This window comes from Macrotis lagotis, chromosome 2 (assembly GCF_037893015.1).
Source record: "Macrotis lagotis isolate mMagLag1 chromosome 2, bilby.v1.9.chrom.fasta, whole genome shotgun sequence".
Lineage (NCBI taxonomy): Eukaryota > Metazoa > Chordata > Mammalia > Peramelemorphia > Peramelidae > Macrotis > Macrotis lagotis.
In genome coordinates, this window is record NC_133659.1 from 194,019,037 (window position 1) to 194,034,634 (window position 15,598).

General features: G+C 36.6%; 1 long non-coding RNA gene across 1 annotated transcript in view; it reads right to left on the reverse strand.

The window, feature by feature from the left end:
- Positions 1-4,357: 4,357 nt before the first annotated feature.
- The window catches only part of LOC141511376 (uncharacterized), a 33,009-nt gene continuing 21,768 nt past the window's right edge, over positions 4,358-15,598 (reverse strand). Inside the window, exons 2-3 of the long non-coding RNA XR_012475313.1 lie at positions 9,600-9,825; positions 4,358-4,579 (exon numbers count right to left, since the gene is read on the reverse strand). This is a non-coding gene — a long non-coding RNA (uncharacterized LOC141511376). The remainder of the gene's footprint in view (positions 4,580-9,599; positions 9,826-15,598) is intronic.

The window sequence follows — 15,598 nt, forward strand, 5'->3', positions numbered from 1 at the left end:
ACCCTGATTAGTTTAATTGATTTAACATTTCATCAGTCTCTTATGTTTTTCCAAAATCTATGCAAAGGCAATGAGATCATCTAGGTACATTGATGCTTATAGTTATTTCATATCTCTGATTACTTTCTCCATCTGCCTTTGAAAAGTGACAAGAAATTTTGAGATGCCTTGGGACATGCACTTAATATGGCAAATCCAGCTAAGCTAAAGAAAATATTTGTTTTCTATCTCTGCTATAAGAATCTGATAGTATGCATTGTGTAAATTGAACACTGAAAAGCACCAAATACCTAACAGATAGTCTAGGAAGTCTTGAACCTTTTGCTTCCATATTACCACAATAGGCTTCTGGGTTCAGTGTTGAGGATGCTGACAATTCTTTAAGATAGTTTATAAGGTCTTCCATCACAGATAAAGGATTTTCCTTATTCCAAAAATTACTTAGATAAGTTACTCAAATCTGGGAAATGTTAATCTTCAGGTACATTCCGCATCCTACTCTTGTAATGAAAACACACCTATCCTCTTGCTGAACTTCTGACTCAGCAAATTCTTCCAATCATCAGTTTCTGAAGCATCAACAAAGTCAGAATTCTTAGGATCCACTTCTGAGCTGATACCCACTCTTCACATATGTCCCTTTCCTTTTGCAGGCCACTGCACAAGATGCATGTTAAGTCAAAATGTGCAGATATTCAGTCCCAGCTTGTTACTATATTATCTAGAGAGTATATTTTTTAATCCCAATATTAATTTAAATAAACTGGTTTCAGTTAATGCTAAAACTTTGTGAGAGCTGGCAGATCTGAATTGCATGAAGTTTTTCTTCCAACCCAAAATAAATTGTATTTCATTACTTTATATTGAATATATGTGTATTTATTAACTTAATATTTGTTTCATTTTATATATATATATGAATATTGTATATATAATTGCATGAATTTATCATTTCCCTCATTAGAACATAGGCTCATTGCAGTAAGGATTATTTAGTTCTTTGTACTTCTATCCATAGTACCTAGCACAATATCTGATGTATAACAATGTATTATTTAATTAATAATACTTATAAAAATAAATAAATAAATAAATATCTGATTGATTGGCCATACCAGAGCTATGGAATCCACCTTCATGTTGACTCCAATGATTACCTCAGGAAATTTGAAACTTATTTTATGTTTTCCAAGCATGAATAGTATCTGTCACTCAGTCCTTGAAAGGCAGCTAACTGAAATAATAGCTAGAGTACTGGACCTGGGGTCAGGAATGCCCAAGTTCCAATTCAGACTGAGGCACTTACTAGACATATGACTTTGGACAAATCAATTAACCTCTATTTGCTTAGTTTCCTCAATTGTAAAATAATGATATTAGTAACAGCTACCTTTCAGATATTTTGTGAGGATTCAATGAGATAATATTTGTAAGCTTAAAACAGTGCCTAGCAAATAGTAGAAACTGTCATTATTATTTAATCCCAGGCTTTTTGTAGGTTACAAAAACATTTTTTTCTCAAATGACTGTCATAGAATGGTTAAAATTTAATGATAACTTAGGATTCATTGTCCAGAATAGCATTGTATTCCCCATTTTCAATCTTATTAATCTTCTTTGTTTAAGGTCTTATAAGTCCATATGGAAATATTATTATCATGAGGGGATCCAGAATGACCTCCCCAATACTATCTCCTTTTCTTAACAACACAGGTTCTGTAGACCTTAGTTCCTACATCACTAAGGCAGCATTCTCCTCACAAAGGCATACCCTTGTAATATACTTTCCAAAGACATACACTAGGTGATGAGGTTGACACACATATTACCAGAGCTAACTCAGTGTTTCAGAGGTTCCAAAAGAAAGTCAGTTAGAGAAGAGGCATTAGACTGCTTACCAAATTGAAGGTCTACAGAATCATTTTGCTGACCTCATTATTATATGCCTGTGAAATCCTGGACAGTCTATTAGCACCATGCCAGGAAACTGAATCACTTGCATTTGAATTGTCTTAGAAAGATTTTGAAGGGCACCTGGCAAAATAAGATAGCAGACACTGAGGTCCTTCCTTGAGTTGAACTGCCAAGCTTTGAAACTCTACTGCAGATAGCACTACTCCAATGGACTGGCCATGATTTTGAATGCTAAAAGTACATTTGCCTAAAAGACTATTTTACAGAGAACTTACACAAGGCAAGCACTCACATGGAAGTCAGAAGAAAGATGAGGACAGTCTTAAGGTCTTTCTGAAGAACTTTGGAATAGATTGTGAGCCATGGGAGTCCCTGGCACAAAACCACCCAGCATAGCATACCCACTTCATAGAAGGTGTTGTGCTCCAAGAACAAAGCAGAATTGTAGCAGCTCAAAAGAAATATATTCTTTTCAAATGTTCATATGGATTTTTTGTGCCCAACTTGTAGTATAAACTTCTTGTATTGGTCTGATCAGTCACAGTCAGATACACTGTACCTTGACCCCAACATATTAGCTCTGGTAATGTGTGTATCGACCTCATCACCTATCTGTATATCCTTGAAAAGTATGCTGCTAAGGTATAAGTGCGGAGGATAGGGCACTGGTCTTGGAGTCAGGAGGATAGGAGTTTGAATTTAGCCTCAGACATTTACTAGCTGTGTGACCTTGGGCAAGTCACTTAACCCTGATTGCCTTGCATACAGGGCCAGCTCTAGTTGTTCTGATTCATATCTGGCCACTGGATCCAGATGACTGGAGGAGAAAGTGAGGCAGCACTCCCTCACTCAAATCCAATTCATGTCCTTGTCATGGCATCACCTCCCCAATGTAGTAGTGGTCTTTGGGAATGAAGGACAAATATCGCTGCTATGGCATGCCCTTGTGAGGAGATTGCTGCCTTGGTGATATAGAAACTAAGGTCTACAGAACTTAGGTTAGTAAGATGTCATTTTGGTTCTCTTCAAAAAAGGACAACAATCAATAAAGGTTGTATCTTGTTGTGACATCTTTGTATCAGCCTGTGCTCTCCATTCCCTTTTTTTCTAAATAACATGATTTTGAGCCTAGTTCTGTTTCTCAAAAGGCTCTGCATTTTCAGCAAGATTTTCTTGCTTTATTCCCATGTTTCATAAAGTAGATAATGTTCCTTAGGTCAAATGAAGTTGAGCCTTCCCAGGGCAAGTCCTTCTTACCAGCCCTTGTCCATCCTCCAGCCAGGTCAGAAATTGTTCACAGGCTGTCAGATAATGTCAAATGGCAATAGCAGATAGATATCATTTAATTTCTGGGTTGTGTAGCATGCTTCCATTCTCTCAGGTTGAGTGAAACATCTGTTTCCTCAGGGTTTTATTTCATCTTTCTTTTTCCTTTTCTATAGTGAAGCATTCATAGAAATTGCAAAGTTAGGTGATTATTCCCCTTTGTACTGAAGGGTAAAAAGAGCAAATAGATCATTTATTTGCTATGGTGTCTTGCCATCACCATCTTGCTTCTCTAGTTTGTGCATAAATTCTGTATGAGTCCAGGCTGGTTAGATTACATGCCTTAGGGAAATCCAAAAGTCTATCCTTTAAGATTTTCCATTGATCTTTCCCTTTTTTCTAATCTAAATGCCTCCCATTGCTGCAGCAATTCTATCCTTTTGTTGATCCTCCCTTGGGTATTCTCCATGGGGACAAGGTTTCTTTCCCAAATATGTCCCTAATTTAGACCTATTATGTTCCTCTGCAGTGGATTATCTAGCCTCAGCCAAGCTCACACATGAGCTTTCTCTTTCTACTGTAGGGGATCTAGCTTTGACCCTACCTATAGATGGGATTTCAGTTTCCTCACTAAATAATCCTCTCAATTTCCTTCTTGCCAATCCCTCTTGCTTGCCAAATATTTTATTCTCCTTATGAACTCCTGGAGCGGGGCATAGCAAGGGGGAGGGGAGACCTGTAGATTAATATACAGCATTTTTTATTGTCAACATAGAAGGTATTTCTGAATGAGCAAATGAATCTGATAAGTCACATAATATTACCCTTAGTAATCTTCTCAGGTCAATCTTGTGATGTTTACTCAGCATTCTCCAACTTTTTCACATTTTTTGTCAGTGCTTTTATTATGTCTATGTATACACACACACACACACACACACACACACACACACACACACATCAAACTTTGTGAGTCCATTCAATATCAGAAAGCTTCTTGTGGATCTCCATACCTTTCACATAATACATTTCAACCAAATCAGCCCCCATTTTAAAAAAATCAATCACTCTATTATTATACTCATTAGCAAACCAGTAACGGTAACTTAAGCACTAAGAATGCATATAATTACATTAATACATGTCTATTAATGCACATTAACACAATGAGTAAATCCTTCAGTTGGTGTACATATAAGGCCCATATATAAACTGGTGGACCTGTTCGAACTCATAGGCCAAAAATTAGTATATGACTAGGCAATACAGTCAGTGAACCAAAATCAATTGCACATATATTTTATCTTCTCTATACATCCTGAATGCAGTAATTGGCATTGAATAAGGTACTTTTCTTGAATTCTCTGAATTCAGCAAATTGATTCCAAGAGAGGGATATCTATTTGGGAAAAAGAATAGAAAAATATAAATAGAAAATAAGAATAACTTTAAAAAAATTTAGGACTGGAAAAAATTCGATGAATAGACATGAAAATATTTTTTAAAATACAAGAATCTGATAAATTAAAAACAAAGGGAAAATATCTTCCAAAAAGATGTCAAGAAATATTAGATTATAATTCTGTTCAAACTGAATTTTTAACATGATATATATTTTGAGGGAAGTGAGTTCCATTGCTCATAGTTTATTCTGTATGGCTTGCTTAAAACAAATCACTGGGGAAACTCGAGCATATGCAAAGGATCTTCTTCATATAGCTTCAGTACTACAAGAAGCTTCCAGATAAGGAAAGTCTTTCTACCAATCTAGGTAAGCCTGTCTCTGCAATTTGTAGTTTTAGAAGGTTGCCTAGATAGTGAAGTCAAACTCAAAAAGGAAAGGCAACATATTCACTTAGAAAATTACACATTAATATTATTTTTATTATATTGTATTTTTATTTATTTTGTTAAACATTTCCCAATTGCATTTTAATCAGGACTCACTTTGAACTTTTTCTGCAACTGGAAGATCAGAATTTGACTCTTCTGACCTAGAACACCAAGAGGTTAAATGATTTGTCTAGGGTCACACTAGCCAATAAATGTTATGAATCCAAGTCTTTCTGGCTCCAAAACCAAACCCTTAAGATCCAATTTTAATCAGTCAACAGACATGATGAAGTTTTTTCAGATTTCTAAACAAGATTTTCTTCATCCAGTGATCCTATTTTCAAGTATAAACCCCTCTTTAATTGAGTTAAGAACAGCACAATTGGCTAACCAAACAAGTTAACCAGGCTTCTGGAGTATAAAATAGGAGGAAGAAACTCCAGCAGCTAGTCAGTTAAAAGGGGAACCACTATCTTGGAGAAGGACTCTAAATTCAGGAGCTCAGGATTCCAGACTTGTGAAAGGAAATCAGTTTTGATGGGTGTCAGAAAGGACAGTTCCTCCTTCTCTCTCTCTCCCCTCCCCCCACTATTCATATCAGAGAAACTAGACTAGTAGGACACAATACCCCTATCAAGGCACAGAAAGACAAACTGAGATCGAATATAGACAAAGAATGACAGTCTTGATTTTAGGAAAAAATAGCTTCAAGAAGAATGACTCCCTAGTATCAGAAAGAAGTGTCTGCTCTGACCTCAACAGAGGTATGGACCCTCAAGATTCAGCAGGACTACATGCCCAGCAGGGAACTACATCTAAGGGGATAAAGATTCTACAGAGGAGGAATTGATTTCTGGTAACAACAATTGTGAACTACCCCTTTACCAGATGTTTCTTTACACATATGCCTCACTACTTTTATACTTTATGTCTGAGCCTAGTCTTCTCAGTCATCTTCAATGTCCAAGAGAAGAAATATACCTTAGTTTCAAGGGAATGTTCTCTGTATTTAAGGTTTAACTGACTGGTTATCACTGGGAAGTATAATGGTGGGGCTTCATAAGCAGCAGTATTAAAAATATAAGCTCTTAGGATAGCCCATAGAACCCCAAAGAGAATATCAGTAAGTACATTTGGAAGAACCCAACCTTCAAATGCAAGGATGTGTAAGGACAGTGGCATAAAAGGGGGTATCCCCCACATATGTAAATATATGAATATAAACACATATGAAAGTGTATATTTCTTACACAGAATTAGCTGGAATAAGTTGTCCCAAAGATGCAACCTTCTCCTTTTCAACCTCTTCACCCCCAAGGGAGATATTATAGCTTTCTGACCTTATTTCTCCTTCACAAAAGGGCAAACCAAGGCCAAGAAAGGCAAAACAACCAACTGAGGATCATAGAATGAGACTGAGAAGGGTTACCTTGGGAACATCCCCCAGGGACCCTGTTTCCTAAGCCTATGGAACTGTTACTAGGAGATGGTACTCCCTGGTCTCCTGCCATGCTCATTCTGGCTCCTGGGTAATAGCCAGGAGTTAGGTGACTGACTGAAGTTTAGCTCAGTTCAAAAGGCTGTAAATATATTTGCAAAGCCATAGGAGTTTAGAAGATTATCAGTAGGGGCAGCTAGGTGGTGCAGTAGATAGAGCACCAGCCCTGGAGAGTCAGGAGGACCTGAGTTCAAATTTGACCTCAGACACATAGTGATTGCCTGTGTGACCTTGGGCAAGTCACTTAATTCCATTGCCTTAAATAAATAACTTTTCAAAAAAAAGATTATCAATAATGCCAAACTCTTGATTTCAAATTCCTCTATAGACATATTCCCAAAATTAAGATTTAAAGAAGTTATGGGCATTATTACATTGCAAGCTTTTCTATTTCAATCATCAAGCACTGATTTTCTCTCCCACAAAGACTTATCTTTTTTTAAAAAAGAAAAAACCACAACTCTTGTAACAAATTTGCATTGCTATGCAAAATAGATTCCCACATAGGCTATGTTCAAATCTCATTCTGTTTTTTTTTACAAGGCAAATAGGGTCAAGTGGCTTGCCCAAGGCCATACAGCTAGGTAATTATTAATTGTCTGAGGCCGGATTTGAACTCAGGTACTCCTGACTCCAGGGCTGGTGCTCTATTCACTGTGCCACCTAGTCTCTCCTAAATCTCATTCTGTATCATGGATGTCAGGAGATAGGATAGCAAGGAAGGCAATTAGTCCTTTTGAATCATGGCTCATTATTACATTAAAAAGAGATTTAAAATTTTCCAAAGTTGTTTGACTTTGCTGTTATTGTATATAATGTTGTTATTGTATACATTGTTTTGGTTCTGCTTACTTCATACTATATCAGTTCATAAAGTCTTCCTTATTCCTACAGCACTATAGTATTCTCTTACATTCATGTAGCATAATTTCTTCAGCCATTCCTCAAGTTCATGGATATCCCTTAGTTTCCAGTTCTTTGTCAATACAAAAAAAAGATGTCAAATTTTTTTAGGGCTTCTTTTCCTCTTTCTTTAGTGGTATTACTGGGTCAAGGATATGCAAAATTTTGCTTTAAATTGCTTTCCTGAATGTCTAGACCAATTCACATCCAGTTACAGTGCATTAGATTGCCTACTTGACCATATCCCATCTAACAATTATTTTTTTTGACATCTTTGTCAATCTGATCAATAAGAGATGAAATCCCATGGTTGCTTTAATTTGCATTTTTAATTATTCATTACTTGAAGCATTTTTTTTTCATATTCATGGGTTTAGTTTGTTGAGAACTGCTTTTCTTACCTTTTGACCATTTATCAACTGTGGAATGGCTCTTAGTCTTAGCAATTTGACTCAATTCCTCATGTAATTTGGAAAAAATACTAGCTTTCCTAGAACCCACACAATTCATAAATACAGCCAAAATTATGAAGACCAGGGGTTTCAAATTCTCCTCTTGAGAAAATGATATCATAGTCAAGCAATAATTGGTAAGAATTTTAATTCAGTTCAACAAATGTTTATTACAAGTCTATTATATAAACTATTTCTTATAGGAGCAAAAAACTGGAAACAGGTGCCTGTCAATTGGACAACTGTTCACTTAGATTGTCAGATTTATTGACATACAGTTGGGCAAAATAGCCCCAAATTATTAATTTCTTCTTCCTTGAGGGTGAATTCACCCTTTTCATTTTGATAGTAGTAATTTGGTTTTCTTCTTTTCTAAAATCAAATTTATCAAAGATTTATCTATTTTATTGTTTTTTCATAAAATCAATTCTTAGTTTTATGGTTTTCTTACTTTCAATTTTATTAATCTCTCCTTTAATTTTAAGAATTTTTAATTTGCTGTTTTCTAGGTTCATTGATCTCTTCTTTCTCTATTTTATTCATGTAAACATTTAGAGATATAAAATATCCCCTTATAACTGCTTTGGCTGCATCCCACAAATTTTGGTATGTTGTCTCATTATTGTCATTATCTTGAATAAAATTATTGATCATTTCCATGATTTGTTGTTTGACTACTCATTATTTAAAATTGAGTTATTTAGTTTTGAATTAATTTTTAGTGTATCTTTTCAGGGCCCATATAATTTTTATTGCATCATGATGTGATAAGTATGCATTTAATATTTCTGCCTTTCTACCTATCAATGCAGAAAGATTGAAATATGACAATGGAAGATAATGTAATGAAAAATGATGAATATGGGATAGAAAACCATTGGAACACCTGCAAAAACATTTGCATAATGAAAAAAGATTAGTCATTGTAATTAATTTGAATTCTGATGTCTTTTAGTATCATTTTCATTTATATCATTGAAATCATTGTTTATTTAGTTCTTTTCATTCTGCTTTTTTCTTTCTGCATTAGTGGACTAAAGGCAATGTCTAAAATACTTGGATTTGATTCCTGTTATCTTGTTGTGTGACTTTGGACAAGTCATTTAAATTCTCTTATCCTCAATTTTCTCATGTGAAAATGTGGATAATAAAATTCCTATCTCTCAGGATGCAATTCAGTAAGGATTTATTAAGTGCCTAGTATCATGCTAGACATTATAATATAAAATCACATTGGTTTTGACAAGACAGAAATGTCCTCAAGGCACTTACATTTTTTTTCTTGAGGAAATAGCATATATGCTCATAAGTGATGTTTGTCCTTCATTTTTGAAGAGGACTAATGACATCATAGGAGATAGCTTGACTTTTGCATAAATTGGATTGAAGTGAGGCCAAGCTGAACCAAGTAATTCAACTCACTCTTTCTTCCAGAGTCATTGAAATCCAGTGGCAAGACAAAAGTCAAGATAACTGATGATGACCAGAATGTAGTGGATGATCTTTGCATCTTCAACATCTGACTAAGCTCTAAGCACTCTACAGCACCTGTTTCAGTGACCATTGGAATAGATTGTTCTCATCCACTCCTTCTAGCCAGAAAAGACTTCACATGCTTGAAGTAGACACTATGCCCCCCACAACTCACCGATGGGTTGTGACCATGTCAGTTACCTTCAACCTGGTTTAACTAGTCTACCAAGACAGTTTACTGGGATGTGGCCACTGATTACCTGTAACTTCTTGAAGCCACAGGTGGAAGTTGAATGCCAGGAGGACACCAAAGATAGATGAGCAACCTTAAAAAGGGCTTGGCAAGTCCTTACACCAGAGTTGTTCCTACAGGTCACACATAGCCTGGGAATCTCCTTAGGACTCTTGGTTTTTGTAGACTCCGTCCAATCCTGGGGTTTTGATCACAAAGAGTCAGTTTCTTCCTTTGATTTGTTGTTCCAATCTCTAAAAATAAAATGAAATGTGAGTTATAGTTTATAGTTTATAGGTCAATCCAGATTGACCCAACATGCATAGCTGGTTCCCCAATTCCCATTTAAACATTTAAGTATGGGGCAGGTAAACTAAGTAAGCTGTAAAAACAGTTTAGTACCACAAGAAAGAGACAAGAGGCAGTATATGCCAGGCCTATCAAATCACTACTTCAACTAACCCCCCTACCCCCAACCCACCACAATGGCCAGATTTAATATCCTGGAACAGTTGTGTCTTGAGTCTGAAAGATCTGAGTTCAAATGTAGCCTAGTCACTTAACCTCTATGCTTCATTTGTCGTCATTGTTCTGGTTAAAGCAAAGACCCAGGCTGGGGAATTTCTAGGAACTTGGCTCTTAGAAAGCTGGTACAAACAAGAGCTTTATTATTATGTGGTGCAGCAAGCAAGTAGATAAAAGACAAACACACACACACAGATAGACACACTATGTGATTTAAACAGAAGATTGCCCCCATGGGTTGGGGTTCAGGTGGCAAAGTTATATACCCTAAGAATGGGTTGAGTTGTAAACAGGTAATCAGTGCCAGATGCTGGAGGGGCATTTCTAATCAGACCTAGATGGGGTAGAAAAGTTCTTGGGGTCACTTATCGATACCAGGCTTGTGTGAAGTTCAGTTAGGTAGAATTTATTCGTGGAGATAGTTAAATTTTTAAGGCAACAGAAGAATGGCTCAGGACCTTGCAGCAGGTAAAGCTGCTACAATTCAATCAAAGGCTTCTAGCATTATCTGCCAAACTGAATTGATTGGATCAAAACAGTGGAAAGGCACAAACTGTCTTTGTCTATAAGTTTTTATGGTCATTAGAACCACTTAGTATATGTGCATGCTCTCACATACATGCACCAAGAAAGTAAACACACTTTGGGGAAGCTACTGAACAAATAGTAGATTCCCTTGGCCTGCACTGTCCAGTCAACACAAGTCAATAAAAGGCAAGTGTAAGATCCAGATCTCTGGTCCCAGATCCCCATGAGGTGGCTTCGATCCTCTAGTTGCTTAGGTCATTTTGGTAATTCTCTTTCATCTTGAGGAAGGAATCCTTCAAGTCACAGAGACAAGACAAGGAATATCACAAGAATATTAAGTAGGGGGCAGCTGAGCCCCAGCCCTGGAGTCAGAAGGACCTGAGTTCAAATCCAGCCTCAGACACTTAATAATTACTTGGCTGCGTGACCTTGGGCAAATCACTTAACGCCATTGCCTTGCAAAAACCAAAAAAAAAAAAGAATATTAAGTAGACCTGTTTGGCTGGAGTATTGTATTCATTAAGAGCATCAAAGTAAAATCAGTCAAGAAAGATAGAACCAGTTTGAGAAGGGCTTTCAATGCCAAATGGAAGAGTATGCATTCGAAAGAATCACTGAAGTCTTTTGAGCTAAGGGTGACATGGCTACACATGGCTATGGGACTCAAATGAAATAATATATTTAAAGTACAACAGCTAGGTCAATTATTATTTTATATTCTGTTTTTATTTTGTTAGAACTTGGGAGTTTTGTAGGCTTTGAGTTTGATACGACTGGTATGTAATTATCCATATACACATGTATATAATACTTCATAGTATAAACTATTTAAAAGTATATATAAATACACATATATGCTTAAATATATACAAAGAAGCATTTTAAAAGAATATGTATGCATGTATATATATATATTCATATTCATATACATATACATATATATCCTTTTAAAGGTTTACAAAGCACCTGTACATACATGATCCCATTTTAGCCTCAGAATAAACTTGTTGGGCTGAAAGTGTCCCACCCTCCAATTTTTTTAAATAAACACACATATGTATCATATATAGACAACACAAAAATGGTAGTGGGAGGCATATATTTATAAAGTTGGTTGGAAATGGTGGCATCTCAACCTAACAGAGTTGTCTGAAACCAAAATATAATAATGGAAAAGTCTTGTGAACTTTTTTCTTTTTAAATTTTTCCCCCAGCTACACACAAAAGCAAATTTCAACATTTACTTTTAAAACCTTGAATTCCAAATTCTCTCCCTTGCTCCCACCCAACTCCCCCCATTGAGAGAGCAAGTTACTTTATATAGGTTAAAAATATGTAACCATGAAAAAACATTACTACAATAGTCATGTTGTAAAAGTAAATACAATTTCCCATCCCCACAAAGAAAGAAAAACATCAAGAAAAATAAAGTGAAGAAAAGTCTGTATTCAGTAACCATCAGCTCTGTCTTTGGGATGGATAGCATTCTTTATCATAAGTCCATCAGAGGCGAAGCTGGGTTGCATAGTGGATAGAGCACCAGCCCTAGCTGTGTAACTTTGGGTAAGTCATTTAACCCCTTTGCCTTAAATAAATAAAAATTTTTAAAAAGTTCATCAGAGAAATTAATTCAATATTTTTTCCCAGTTGCTATTGCTAATTGTATTTCCCTCCATCCTATTACCTCCCAAGATTCTCACAGTACATTCCTTTCTCCCTCGTTAACTCCAATTTTTAAATATATTATACCTTCAAATTCAACTTCCTCCTGTGCCTTCTCTCTCTCTCTCTCTCTCTCTCTCTCTGTATATATATATATATAGATATAGATATATATATATATATACTCCTTCTAACTGCCCTAATAAATGAAGTTCATATGAATTAACAAGTATCATCTTCCAATGTAGAAATATAAGCAGTTCACCATCATTAAGTCCCTCATGATTTGTCCTTCCCCTCCACACTCTCTCTGTTTCATCGGAATCTTACATTTGGAGATCAAACTTTCTGTTCCTGTCTAGTTATTTCATCAAGAAAATTTGAAAGTCCACTATTTCATTGATTATCCTTCTTTTCCTCTGAAAGAGTATGTTTTTCTGGGTAGCTGATTCTTGGTTGTAATCTAAGCTATTTTGCTTTATTTATCATATTCCAAATCCTATGAGTCCTTAATGTAGAAGCTGCTAAATCTTGTGTTATCCTGACTGTATCTCCATGATTTTTGAATTGTTTCTTTCTGGTTGCTTGTTATATTTTCTCCTTGACTTGGGAGTTCTGAAATTTGACTATAATATTCCTGGAAGTTTTCATTTGGGGATCTCTTTCAGGAGGTGATCGGTAGATTCTTTCAATTTCTATTTTACCCTCTGCTTCTAGGATATCAGGGCAGTTTTCCTGGAAAATGACATCTAGGTTCTTTTTTTTTTTAGTTTTTGTTTTAGTTTTTTGCAAGGCAAACAGGGTTAAGTGACTTGCCCAAGGCCACACAGCTAGGTAATTATTAAGTGTCTGAGACCAGATTCGAACCCAGGTACTCCTGACTCCAAGGCTGGTGATTTATCCACTACACCACCTAGCCTCCCCCTTCTTTTCTTTTTTACTACTTTCAGGTGGTCCAACAATTTTAAAATTATTTCTCTTGTATCTATTTTCTAGGTCAGTTGTTTTTCCAGTGAGATATTTCACATTTTCTTCTAGTTTTTCCATTCTTTTGGTTTTGTTTTATTGTTTCTTAATTTCTCACAAAGTTAGCAGCTTCCCCTAGCTCCATTCTACATTTGAAGGAATTATTTTCTTCAGAGAGCTTTTATATATCCTTTTCCCTCTGGCCAATTCTACTTTTTAAGACATTCTTTTCCTCATAGGCCTTTTGGACTGTTTTTTCCATTTAATCCAAACTAATTTTTAAGATATTATTTTCTTCAACATTTTTTGATATCTCCTTCACCAAGCTGCTGACTCAGTTTTCATGATTTTCCTGCATCACTCTCATTTCTCTTCCCAATCTTTCATCTACCTCCCTTAATTGATTTTTAAAATCTTTTTTTTGAGTTCTTCCATAGCCTGAGAAAAATTCATATTTTTCTCAGAGGCTCCAAAGCCTCTGAATCAGAAACTTGATTTTGTTATGTTCTGAGAGTGTATTTTGGTCCTCCATAGGACCAAAATAATTGTCTAAGGTCAGATTTTTTTCTTCTGTTGTTTGATCATTTTCCCAGTCTATGACCTAATTTAAACTCTTTGATAAGATGGGGCTCTGCTTCTAGGGTGGAGGATGCACTGTCCTAAGCTTTTGTGGGTTTTTACATCTGCTTTCAAGGATGTACCCCAAGGACTTGCAAGTTCTCAGTTCCTCCCAAGATTTTATGAGAAGATATATCTGTTCTCCTGGCCTGTACTCTGATCTGTGTATGAATACAAGCACTACTTTCCATCCTGGAACCTTGAAGAGAGTCCCCGCTCCACAGTAGGCAGTATGCTCTGTTGTGCTTCTGCTCCTTTTCCTAAGACTGGTCCCCCAGACTGTGATCGGATCTGAGTATGGAAGAAACAGCAGAGTCCTGCCTCAGGGTTAACAAAGAGACCTCTGCAATCTCTCCTGATCCCCTTACCATCTGGTGGGCTGAGCACTCTGGAAGCATCGGCTGGATGGCTCCTTGCTAGGTAGTTCCCCAGGCCTGCTCCTGTGCCCCTGAAGTCAGGTCTGTGCTGAGGTCTACACTGAACTAGACTCTACTCTCATTCCAGTATGGCAGAGTTTTCCTGTTGACCTTCCAGGTTCTTCTTGGCAGTCCCTGAACTGAGAGGTCTGGAAACTGCCCTGCTGCCAAGGACCCAGGTGTCCCCAGGGCTCAGGCACCCTATTGTCTATTCCTGGATGGCTGGAGCCAGGTTTTTCTCCAGGATGGCCTGGGCTGTGCTGTGGGCCCTCTCTAACCCTGGTGTACAGACTCTTCCCACAGATCTTGCAAGTTGTCTTGGGCTGGAAAATTATTTCATCCAAGTCTTTTTGTGGGTTCTGCCACTCTAATTATTTGGTTAGTCATTATTAAAGGTATTTGGAGTGATATGGGCAGAGCTCATGGTGAGTCCCTGTCTTTACTCGGACACCTGGGCTCCATCCCAGTCCAATCATTATTACTTATCAGGTTGTCAGATGCAATGATTTGTTCAATTAGTTTATCAGTTAGCAAATATTAAGTGGCCACTATAAGCTAGGCAGTTAAGTGCCACAGTAGATAGAGTGTCAAGTCTTAAGTCAGCAAGACTGAGTTCAAATCAAACTTCAGACACTAGCTGGGGTGACTGCACAAGTCACTTAATTCTGCTTGCCTCACTTTCCTCATCTGTAAAATGAACTAAGAAATAAATGGCAAACCATTCTGGTATTTTTGCCAAGAAAACCCCAAATGGGGACATGATGGGTCAGACACAAATGAACAGCATGTGCTAAGCACTGTTCCAATGATACAGACACAAAAGCCTGTAACCCTTGCCTTCAAAGAGCTAACATTTTGTAAGGGAAATATATGGGCACAGATAGAAGAATAAGGTAATAGAGTAAATATAAAATTATATTGGTTGAAGTGACACCGAAAAACTGAGAGAATCAGGATAGTTTTCCTAAAAAAAAGGTAGTCCCTGAGATGAGTTTTTGAAGGAAGCTAAAAATCCTTTTGTAAAGAGGCATTTTTTCACTCTTGCCTAATCTCCTCTCTATCCCATTCCTCACAGAAACTATTCAAAACCTTCTCTTCTCACTTCAATTCTTCCAAACTCACTTCCTTCACACTTTCAACAGAGGAACTGACCCCATAGTTCACTGAGACAATGGAGTATGTTTTTCTCGGTCTTCCTCTTCTCTCTTTATCTCCATCAGAGATGTTAGAATAACATTACCTAGTGCAGAAACCAGATTAAAATGTAATTGAGAAATAGTTAATAAAATAAAAAATTATGATAATAAAAATA